This window comes from Cottoperca gobio, chromosome 9, assembly GCF_900634415.1.
Source record: "Cottoperca gobio chromosome 9, fCotGob3.1, whole genome shotgun sequence".
Classification (NCBI taxonomy): Eukaryota; Metazoa; Chordata; class Actinopteri; order Perciformes; family Bovichtidae; genus Cottoperca; species Cottoperca gobio.
This window is the reverse complement of record NC_041363.1, coordinates 16,950,948-16,963,468: the sequence shown is the minus strand read 5'-3', so window position 1 is coordinate 16,963,468 and position 12,521 is coordinate 16,950,948. Positions and strand designations below refer to the sequence as shown.

At 39.3% G+C, this 12,521-nt stretch overlaps 1 protein-coding gene across 5 annotated transcripts in view; it reads right to left on the bottom strand.

Moving 5' to 3' along the window:
- gpat2 (glycerol-3-phosphate acyltransferase 2, mitochondrial) overlaps window positions 1–12,521 on the bottom strand; it is a 104,546-nt gene that overhangs the window by 70,146 nt on the left and 21,879 nt on the right. The window contains exons 2-3 of one of the 5 annotated variants that reach the window (XM_029440817.1): window positions 10,824–10,880; window positions 10,062–10,107 (exon numbers count right to left, since the gene is read on the bottom strand). The exons of 3 other annotated variants lie outside the window; for them this stretch is intronic. The gene's annotated coding sequence lies outside the window, so the exon portion shown is untranslated. The remainder of the gene's footprint in view (window positions 1–10,061; window positions 10,108–10,823; window positions 10,881–12,521) is intronic. One more of the 5 variants, XM_029440818.1, reaches the window with a different exon arrangement.

Genomic DNA, 12,521 nt, shown 5'->3' with positions numbered 1-12,521 from the left:
GTTCACTTTCTTATCCGCCGCAATACGTACATCGAATACATCATTGCTCGTTGTAAACTCTGTGTCTTTGATGAGTCACCCAGACAGACTGAACAGTGGGTCATTGATGTAATGGTTAAGTCCAGCACGGAGACCAGCCTAACTGCTCAGGCCATAGAGCTCACCTTAATAGTTTCTGACAGTAGAATGGAAATCTTGCAAAATTTAATTGAGCTGTTCCTTTGACAACGTCTTGAGGTCTAAAGCTACACATTTATCTCTACACCAGTCTACAAAGTTTGCTTAATGATATTCCGTTCATTTCGGGGGTTTTCCAGTTGGCTGACCTCTCTAAGCTGCTCTGCATGTTGTTTAGCAATTGTAGGTGGATCTTTTTCTGGAGACTGCTCAATCCCCTCCTCCATAGTTGGGCCACCACTAAATTGTGCAAATAGCGAATAGTGATGAAAAATAGGTAAATGGTAAGAGCAGGTAAGATAATGATTTACCAGAATATATGGACGAAAACCTGTGATATGAAGTGACTGCTGGTATCAGGCACTGCATTACATTCAAAAAAGGAACTACAGGCAGAAAAAAAAAAGATTTTTACTATTTTTAGGGCCTTTATTGGACAGCGATGACAGGAAAAGACGTGTGTGAGAGATGGAGATGATATGCGGCAAATGTCCTTAGCCGAACTCGATCCAGAGACGTTGCGGCTCATTTTTGGCTCTTTAACCCAAAGGGAGCCTATTTGGAGATTCTCGAAAATGCCAGTTGTGCTGCATGACATTTTTCAAATCAATTTATACCTGGCCTACCAAGCCTTTCACAGTTCCTGTCATTAACAACAAATGATAGGTTGGTCTTTTGCGATACGAACACCTGCAAGAACCGGCTAATTATTATGATTTATCAACAACTGTTACTACGCTAACCAAAAAAAGAGGGGGCTTTCTAAAGCACTAGAAGAAAAGGGCAACAGAAACTACAAAAATAAACAGACCAATTTAAATGAGCTTTCTAACAGGCATTTTAAATTGTCATAGCATCATAGGTATAAAATAATTACATTAATTAGGAATCTGTTCCATTTCACTGTGCACACCGAGAGTCGTGCCAGTGTGCATCACTCGTAGCCAATATGCAACACAACTGAATTAATCACAATCACCTTACTTTGCAGTCACTTCCAAATTTTGGTTTCAAGAGGTTGCACAATTTTAATTTATCCAATATGCCTTTTTGTATTAAACTACAAAACAAAAAAGGAAAGGTTGTTATTGTTTAAAGACAACAACAGAATGAGTAGTTTTAAGCATAATGCAATGAAAGTGTCTTTAAATGGTTTTTGGAGTCCTATAAAGATTAATAAACAACCTACACATAATCTTTATTGCATAGAATCCCCGCCAAGACAATTGGAGTGAACTAAGGATGTCAAAATCTTAAAATGTCAAAAATATCTTATAATAAATATAAATAATCTGACACATTGAAATACCAGATGTAGTCTACTAAATTTAACACGCATTGTTCAAAACAATTAAGTTTATAAGCTTAAATTTATGATTGGATATGAATAAAGCTTTGAAATGGAGAATGTGACTCGGCTTAGGGCGTGAATTGCACGACATACTATTGAGCAGGTTTATGTATAGGGCTGGATTTTATTTACATCATTCCAAATGTCAATGCTTAAATACAAAATCTAAAAAGTGAAGAAGAGTTTGGTAGTTTATTTTATAGACGGAAAAGTTACGTAGCTAACAGAGACGAGAGGAGAAAATGGTAAAGAAGAGGAAGAGTGCTACTAGTGCCAGATAGTCCAGATGGGAAACAAGGCAATAAACAGCAGAGAGGAGACCAGGCACAAGTTCCCAGCTTAAACAGAAGCTCTTTCTTCTGAGTGTCAGTGTGAGTGTGTGTGTCTCTCCCACCCTGCCCAGGAATCACAGAGCCAACGGCATCCAACAGAGAAGAAGGGAAAGTCACACACATCAAACAAACTGTCAAGCTTTAGACAAAAGTCAGAGGGGAGCATTTCACCATGCAATTAGTCAGGACAGGAGGGAAATGGTAATAGCTTGGTGTCAAGGTGTCCATTTAAACCCATCAGGTTTTATTGTTTCAAGCTGGATGGTTGGGATAATCTATGTACATTTGTACAAAATGTGCGTTTATGTATCTTTGCACTTAAAAGTTATGAGATGGTTTTCACAGTATTTGCTACTCAGGATGTGAAATAAATGCTCTGATATCCAAAAGATTGTTATAGTTGTACACTTAGGGAATGGACACCATTGATTTACAAAAGGCTAATAATGTTTATCTACAAAAACACTGCGAGAAAGGTATTGATTTAACTCTTATTAAGAGTTATGCACTTATTTTTACTTACTTTTTAATGGTGGGGGGGGGGGGGGGGGGGGGGCGCGGGCAGATGGGTAATGTCATATGTCTTTTAAGCTACTGGATGCCTAAATTTCCCTCGGAATCAATAAAGTATCTATCTATCTATCATGCTAGTGTTGCACATGACATTATATTGTACCATTTTTTACCAGCGATTCTAAAAGTGTTCAGATTCATTCCTTTAAATTATCATGATGTGTATTTATTAGGGCTGTCAAATTAAATAATTAAATAACGCGTTAAAAATATTAACGCAGATTAATTTCGCTCCTAGATGCCCCTGACTTTTTTTTTTTTTTTTTTTTTTTTTATAAATCGCACACATGTGACCACTTTGTCTCCACCTCATCAATTAGTGATAGCGAGGTAGGTTTTACAGATGTTTCTGGTGGAGCAGCATGTCCACTCGCTGTGCCCCATTAGTCAGCATGAGTGAATTTTACATCCTTCATTACAAACCAGTTGGCCGTCTCTTATGCATGATCTGACATCCCGCATGTCAGTTCATGTGCCTGCTGAACAAAACTTTGCTCCGCGCTAAGAGTAGTAAATGTTATGATAGGGCTGTATATGACTGTCGTTATATGAAAGGTCATTTATGGTGCTGTTAGATTGCTGCTAGACTTCCCCGTTTATATGACGTGCAAGTCTCTTTGTGTGCGGAAAGCGGGAGAGCAAACAGTGTTTTTGTTTACTTCGAGGGTTAGCACAAAGTAAACGACAACCCTGCCTCACGCTGATATTTAAGGTGGTGCAGCTATTCTACTCTAAGTGAAGTAAGAGCCCCTCCTCTGAGCAACACTCACTCTTTTTGTTCAACATAAGGGAAGCAGGATGTAATACAATCGAGTATTCACCTCACACTGCCGCCTCAAACATTATAACGGAGTTGATTAAACTCCATTAAAAGCTTTACAGATGTGATATTTACATATTGCATTGTACTGCATGTTACATAAATGATATAATAGTCTGATGTAGTGAGTATGTTTATTTCATTACAGAGGCCAACAACAGTTAATTCAAGCTGCTTTTTTGGCTCTTCTGGGGGATAGAAACAACACAGCCATTTGAATTACTTAATGAGACGAGTGATTTGCTTAATTATGAATTATGAGTTTGGGGACTTGTTTAATTGTTATGAGAGCACAGGGTAACAGTAGTGTCTTTCAGCCTTTAGATGAGAAGAGGAGGTCATAGGGTGATCACAACAAAAAGCTGTACAAGAAAAAACTGAATACAAAGTAATTATCTTTATGACCTCACTTCTTCCAACTTCCCCACAGCCCACCACTCATGCTTTAATCACCCTGACTCACTTTCTCTAACATTAACGTACAAATAGTTCAGGAGAAAACCATTGTAAATCTGCTGACTCCCCTGCCTCTGCTCATCTTGGTCCCTCCCTTTGCCAATGCAAAGTACTGAAGGTTTGGTGAGTCAGGGCATTTTGCAGTAATGTGATAATGAGAGAAGAAGTGGACAAGTAGGAAGAGCACCATGGTCCCTTTTCTATCAGAGCCATATGGGTGAATGTGTGACCTCTGTAGCATCTGACTATTAACCTCTTACAGTGTGGGGGAATTTACTCGAAAATACCTACAAACGACATACCCAAGGTAAATTAAAAGCTGCTCTTCAACCATTTGCACCATATGCATGGTTTTGGTCTCATTCAAAAGATCCACCTGTTTAATGGTGCATTCACACAGGCCACGAAGCAAATTTCAAAAGTCAAAGCAAAGAAGTGAATAGACGCAAATTTGCGATGGGAAGAAGCAAAATTTGCATTGGAAAATTTGCATGACACCGTGTCGCAAAAGACTATCAGCTTTGAGATTCTCCTCTGTTAATCTGGGACTTCCACAACATGTACACATCAGCCATAGAGGTTGTTTCGACCATGGTTAATGAAACGTTGTTGGTATCTAAATGGAGGTAAGCCCCGCCTTTGAAAATATTTAAGAGCACTCACAATGGCACAGATGATTAGGATAATACAAGACTGCAAAATTGTTATTGTTCGTCTGCCAGATTGAAAAAGCAAAAGCAAAAGCAAATCAAGACTGCTGACAGGCTACATGATAAGCTAAATGGTGGAACATCTGGGGAAATTAAAACTCAGTCCCTGTGTTAACTGGGCTCTGCCTGAACAAGCTGAGGAAGCATCACTTGTGGGGAGAGACAGGCAATAAATTGCTTCTCTTTACATTTATGAGGATTTGTATGTATCAAAAAATGTTACCATTTTGTATGATCCAGACCTCCGTGTTTTCAAAGTGGGCCTTTTAGTGCAAGGATTGTGTGGGTGGGCAAGCTCAGGATGTTTCAATGTAGTGGGTGACATTTTGATTTTTCTCACCACAAGGCAAAAAAATGAGTGGAGGATAAAGGCGAGCGAAGACAAGAGGAAAATAAGGCAGACAGGGATGAAGATCAAAACAGGAAAATAAATACTCGTGCAGCGTCACAGAGAGATGAATAGAGGGATGAAGGTCTTCATCTACCCAGTAGGGGAAGAGAGGAGAGCTAGTGAGACCAGCATCATGTCGATTCAAAAAATATAAAGGGGTCATTTCTGCCACTTTAGGATTATGACTCACAAGCAGGGCCTTTCAACTCTCTAAAGCGGGGGTAGCCAACGCGGTGCGCGGGCACCTGGTCGCCCGCAGAGACTACATGAGTCGCCCGCAGCACTAGTCACCATGGAGCTCTGTCTACAATTTGTATTTAATTGTTTTGCTGTTTTTATCAATAACACTTGAATCATTCTTTATTTTAAAATGACAATATTGAATATAGAATTAAAAAAACAATAATGTTTTATGTATATATGAACTCGGACTCGGGTCAGAATTCAATTCCACGCACAAGCTAAATCTGCATTCCCCTTCTTGTTGAGACAAGCTAGCGGGAGCAGCTACGGTGGGGCGCTAGGTGCGTTTTTTACGCTAAACATGGACAGGAAAGCGAAAGAAAACGAACTATTTTCACAATGATTGGGAGGAAGAATTATTTTTTACTACAGTGAAAGAAAAGTGTGTATGTCTCATTTGCGGGACGACGGCAAAGCGGCACATTGTGGAGACACTTCGGTACGTGTCACAGAAGCTACCATGCTAACATGCTAACTAACTAACTAACTAACTAACTCCCTAGCTGCAGCACTGCGGGCAGAACAAGCTGTGAGTTAAAGGCAGCTTTGGGCAGCAGCATTTCTTTTCACAAGGCCGGTGAACAAGTCACAAAAAGCAATAGAAGCTTCATTTAGAGCTGCACATTTTTTAATATAGAACAAGAAAGCCTTTCCGGACGGAGAGGTCTTGAAAGGTGCAGTGATGTTATTGAAAACACTGTTCTAAGACGAGAAGAAAGGTTCTGATGTGATCTCCCTCTCTCGATGTTACAAAGTTAGTGGTTTGTACAAACAGGATATGATTTGAAGATGTGACAGTTAATGATTTCCTTAAGTGAATCTTTGTACTAAAATATAACTGCTGTGATTTTGAACAAAATGCTACAAATGTGCTCATTCATACAAAACTGTCAATAAAGATATTTACAGAAATATCAGAGATGTGATAACTCTGACTTACAAATGTTGAAATAGATTGAGAACATAAATAAATAATGTTGCACGTTTAAATATATCTGTGTTTCCTACCATAAATCATTGTTAATAATTATTGTGAGGAATAATTAACATTAACATGTGATCAGTCTCTTCACATATATGAATATTTATTATGATTATTATTATTAATGATAATATTATCATTAAAAGGTGAACCGTGCAACTATATTATTCAGGAAGTTTGTGTCAAACAAGTAGCCCTTCGTATTGTTCAGTACCCTTGAAGTAGCTCTCAGTATCAAAAAGGTTGGTGACCCCTGCTCTAAAGCAACACACAGAGACGAACCAGCTTTACACAAAACAACAGCATGACATATTTTGCAGGGCTCCAGACTAACCGGTGGCACTGGTGCACATGATTTGGTTGCACCCTTTATTTGGTACAGCATGGTATTAAATCAATGACACCGGCTCAGTCGGTATCTCCCTGCCTGCACTATTATCAGTGGCAGTTTTAAATAATCAGCTCTAGACCGCTTAACCTTTTTAACATGGTCAGTTAAATGGATTGTTTAAAGTTCTGTGCCACTTAGTACACGCGCAGTCTCCAGAGAACAGTAGCCGCAAGTGGAAAAGCATCCTCACTGTCCGACCCTCCCCCACATGCTTACAACTGCTCAACCCTTGCTCACTCGTCAAATTAACTGAAAACTTTGGAGGCGAGGATGAAATAGACAGTGGCATGTGTCTCTGCTGCAGCAGGGGGCACCAATGATAGTGATCATCCTACACTCGTGTAAGTGAATAAAATCCATGAGTGAATTATTGTAGTGTATTCATATATTTTTATAATCCACCACTACGATCAGTTCTTTACTTGTTCACATCTCTCCACCTTCACACGTCACACTGCTGCTTATAACAGGTTAAATCCTTGCAGAGATAAGTGTGATCGATACTCTACACTATATTGTTGAGTAATGCAGTGTATATGTTGGGCTTTTATTTTGAAAGGTAAGACCTGAAAGAGTGTAGCTGTAAGGCACTACCGGTACCGTTGACAATGTAGGAGAATAAAAAATGTGCACTCTTCGTTCAGACTATGGCGCGTCTTAAATATAGGCGTGACTAACCCTCGGCGACAGAACTTTAGTGCCACATTTTGATCCGTGAGTCTGCTTGGTCAAAGGACAGTCTGCAAGGGCACTTGTATTTACTGCCTGCATGTGCGAGAAAAACAACTTGTTTGTGCCGCCTGCGCCTCTGCTTCCACAACCCTGCTGCCACACATCGACGCAATACATAAATACAGCTCTTATAAAAACACTGTCATTCTTTAGGCATAGGTACTAATAAAATGGGGTATTGTACCGTTTCTAAAGGCAGGGTTTTGCAATACTTTTCTTGTGTCAGTATACCGTGAAACACAAGCACACTGACATCAAATATCTAGAGAAAGACACTTTAAAACTGCCACTGTAGTGAAAAGAGAATAGACCAAAGGCAGACCCAGATTTCTATTGCTTAAAACAGATTCTTAGTTTTTAAGAGTATATACACACTTCCAAAAAATCTTATTGACAAATCCTGACAGATACATTAATCTCAAGTAACAAAAAGGAAGAAAGACAAGTTTTTCAAAGAGGGAGAAGAGGAGGAAGATAAACAACATGGACACAGAGAAGATGGAACAACATTAAACAGGCAGAAGAAGAGACAGAAAAGCACACAGGGAGGATGGGACGAGTGGGGGATGAAGATAAATGCTATAGTGTGGTGGGAGGAAACATGAGGAAAGGAGAAAGAGCTGTTTCCAGTTCAAACAAACTGATACATTGCGAGATCTGAGGAAAGGTAGGAGCAAAGGACGTCAAGGGGAAAGAAATAGGCAGAAGAGGAAGCATGGTTAAAGCTGACATGCCTGATAGCTGTAGAAGATTGGGAGTGATTTGATGAAAGAAGAGGAGAGGAGGAGTAGTGAGCCACCATGGGAAAAAAGGCATGTTATGTTAGGAGATGGAGAGAGAAAAATGACAGGCAGGAATAGGGAATGGGGTAATAAGAATTCAAGTAGGCAGCTGATGGACAGTTGAATGTCAGGTTGGCAGTAATTTTTGTAAACAGCGACACTGCATGTTCTCATCTCATCATACCACTACGACTCTGAAACAAAACAAGCAAGCGATGGGGATGAAGGGAAATGAAAGACGAGTGTAGTGTGTTTGACTGACTGAATCAAAGACACTCACATTTGAGGTCGTATAGATTAGAAATGTTACAGATCAAAAAGAGCAGAATCTTAAAGACCAACATACCGGAGTATAAATTAATTTGTGACACACGGAAGGGCACTGTGTCAATATCCAATTCCCTTTTGTTGTTAACACCTAGACCCATGAGGTACAAAGGCAACAAAGAGCACGTTTACATGCAGACTAATATCATAGTATTAGCATGTTTTTATACTTTTGAAGATTGTAAGACAACCCTGACTCCTAGTAATTACGTTTATACATCACTGACAGGCTGAACCAACAATGTCCGTTCTTTCAATACAATATCTGCTCAAACTTAAGCATGATGATTGGTTATGTTAAGGTATGTTTTATCACATTTAATTAAGGTTACAGAAAGATTGTGTCTTAAGTCAGTGGTTCTCAACCTTTTTTGGGCCAGCGCCAAAAACACTGTAACCAGTGTTAAACACAGGAGCCTCAGAAATGTGAAACAATTAGCACTCTCGATAAACGAGCACAAAAGGAACAAGTCTGAGGCGTGTTTTATTTTATATAAATATATAGCTCCAACTGTGCTCTTTTATTAAATAAACCAAACGCTTATGTTATTTATCTAATGTATGTGCACATTTCAGTGTTTACTGCATTGCTTTTGCGCATTCACATCCTCTCCGTTTCGTGAACAAACGAGAGAGGAGAGAACTACAAAGTGGGAAAAAGTAAAAAATCCAACACATTAATTATAAATGGAGCGACGTCGATCCCAACGTTCAGAAACTCAGGCGAAAATATCTGCGGGTTTTTTTTTTTTTTTTTTTAACACACAGCCTGAATCAGCAGCAGTGATGCTGGTGTTAGCTCTGCAGGTGTTAGCTCCGCAGGTGTTAGCTCTGCTACTACGAGCAGCCAGAGTGCAGCTGGTGTCTTCTGCTGGTCCAAGTCCCGACCAGAGTGTTAGTGTTTTAACATTAATTCAGATTAGTTTTATTCATGGTGCATCTTTGGAATAACATTAATGCTTTCGAGCAGTGGTGGCTGAGGGGGACGGCGCTTGTTTTTGTTTTTCAAGCAGCACTTTATCGCTCAGCAAAATAAAAAATAAAAAAGTCTAAAAACACACAATGTTAACTTTATTAAAACGCACTCGACTCGTTCTTTCAGCTCATGCAGTTTGGCATGTTTCGTACTGTAATGCAGCTCGAGAGCCTTTTTCATGACCACAAGCGCGTCCACACAAACACTGGCCTTCATGGAAGACTATCTATATCTACACAAGTTCAGGTCAAAGTTGATGCCTTGTAAATGAAAACCCATATCTATAAACATTTTCCATCAATCTCATTTCAGTAAAGGCGCTTTCACAAGCTTAGGACTGTAGTGTAAAGACAGATCAAGGCTATATTTGTCCAGGAATGTATTTGGCCTGAGGTCATAAAGCAGCAGCCTTCTTGCTGCCAAGCACTGCACCAGAGTGGGAGAAATCTGTGGGAGTGACCTTTGGTGAGGCAAAGCACTTCACTCCCTGTCTGAGTGTTTAGGGGTTTTATGTTAAGGTCAAGTGTATGAGACGCATATCTGCTAGGTCCCATTGGCACAGGATGGGAGAACTATGTGCTGCAAACTCAAAGAAAAAAAGGATCCCAAATGAGATAGGTACGACTCTACCAAAAAGTATATTCTCCTAAGTACGATGATTTCCCCCCCCCTAGCTAATAACTTATGAAGAGGATATAACACAAAAAGATCAGTTGATAAATAGACAGAAAATGACTACTAAACTATTTCAAGGATCATAGAGAGTGTTTAATTGTATAGTCTGTTTACATGCATTGAAAAAAGGCAGAATAACCTACGGTATGACACTGCACCTTTAACTGTCACAGTGTTGCTTCCCATTACCTGTGACAGAATGAAAAAGCACATTGTGACATTCTTCAAAGTTTCAATATGGACTCAAAGACAGAAGATGAACAATGAAACCTGGAGTGCAAAAAGAGAGAACATTGGCTGAAAAAGCAGCGAAATGACAAGTGGAAGACGAAGGACTGAAATCTTCTCTTTTAAAGGATAGCCCTCAGAAAGGACTGTGACATTTCAAAAGGCCAGACTTCCTGAGAGGCATTGACTCTTCCTCCATTAGAGTAGGGTACTCCGTGATTACACATATCAATAACATCTGAGCGCAGGCCCTGTGCTTTATATAATAATATGTACTGTATGTGTTTATGGGGATCTCTGTGTGTGTGTTTAAAAAGAGATCGAAGGACGTTAGTGTGGTCTGGCTCCAGCATCTCCCTTAAAGGATGTACTGGTCAGTCAATTGAAATAACCAGATTAAACGGGACAAACAGAATGTGTCTTTACTGGCAGTTAGTGTTTCTGGGAAATGTAGCAATACTTAAACTCAATATGGGTCTACAGTGTTTAATAAAAGAGCACTTAAAGTGGAATATTTTACAGCAATTGGTTCCAAATATCTGTGATCGGTTTTCTTGATTACTTACAATCGTTATCATAAATCGACCACAAAAAAACAAAAAAGATATTGGTTAATATATTTATGACAGATGGGAGAGCAGAACCAAGAAAGCAGAGAGCTTTGTCGAGTGACTCACTTTAAATGGCAAACATCAGACGTCCGAAACAATATAACTGCAATCATCTCCGAAAACCTAAAATGTCAGAAAATAGTGAAAAATGTCCATCACAATTTCTTAAAGGCAAGATCAATTTAAAATGTTTTAAAACAGAGAAAAGCAGCAAATCCTCACACTGAGAAGCTGGAAGCAGAGAATGTTTAATGTTTTTCCTTGGAAAAAACAATCAATCTATTATCAAATTAATTGAGGATGAAGTTCTTGTTCAAATTTCTTTAGCTTCAACAAAGGGAACCTGTGTACTCTCTCTGTAGAAACATACACAACACAATATAGAGAAATATACACCATATAAAGAAGTCTCTACCACAAATAGGATTTATTCACATGTATAGGATGTGTTTGCATGAAGTTTTTAAAGAATAAATCATGGTAATAAATATAACATACTAAAATCTAGCATGCCTTTTACTGTGCCAATTTTATATTATTTTCGAATACATCACTTTAGTATTTGGTTTCAGTCTAACCTTGTTGTCCGTTATTACTCCAGGAAATAATTATATAGAGAGTGTTGGTATTTGAAGAGAAATCTACTTAAAATGCAAAAGAGGATGCACACACACAGTTAACCATGCAGCCCCACTGAAATGTTGTTAACCCTGTGGCAAGAGGCCAAACTTACATGTGGCAATTAGGAAAATGACCCACGAGCCACCAAATGTCTTTTAAAAGGGGCTTTCCGGGACAGAGACAAACACAGTTTTATTCACAGCATATATATATATATATATATATATATATATATATATATATATATCTCTCTCTCTCTCTCACACTCTCTCTCTCACACTCTCTCTCTCACACTCTCTCTCTCACACTCTCTCTCTCTCACACTCTATATATATCTCACTCTCACCATGTGTCATTGAGTGCTTTAACCTGTCCAGAGCCATTCAACCTGAGCCAGAAGCACCAATGAGCAGAATCCCTCTGCTCCTGTCATCGGACATCAACATTTCTCACCCATGACATGCAGTGTCAGTGTGTGGGAATGTCCTGAGGCAATTAACCTGCCTCAATACATGTACACAAGCCAGTGCTGGGAACCACATCCCCGGTCTGCCTGCAACCTTCAAAACACACCCGACCATGTCACAGTACTGTGCATAGTATTCATGTCATTACAGCCTTTCATAAACAGCCATTCAAGCCACCTCAGTAACATTACAGAAAATGGTGACAAGAGACAAAGTGGGGTCTGGGGAGAGGGAAACTGCAAACTGCAAAGGAGCATGTGAGATAGACGTGGTTGGTGAAGGTTTGAGCATAAGAAACAGTATCATCTGAAAATAAATTGTATTTTCTGAACAGCATTCGTGCTCCTCAATCAATAGCACAGCTGCATCCTGTATCTATGCAGTGCAAGCGTTACTCCAGAAATGTTATGAATTAAAACTTAAAATCAAAAGTCACATTACCCAAATATTTTCTGTCTTTTTGTACATTTATTTTTATTATGACGGAAAAATGTGAAGGCCCTCGGCCATTTTTAGAACACAGCGATCTACCGTAACTTTAAGTAATTCATCGTTTTGTGTTGAAAAGCTACTATCTGGAGGCTTTGGAGCACATCTCTCCTCTCCGCTGCTGCCGAAGGAAAGCATACAGCAGGATCCGTTCAGAGAGCCTTCCGATCACTTCCCTGGGAGAAAT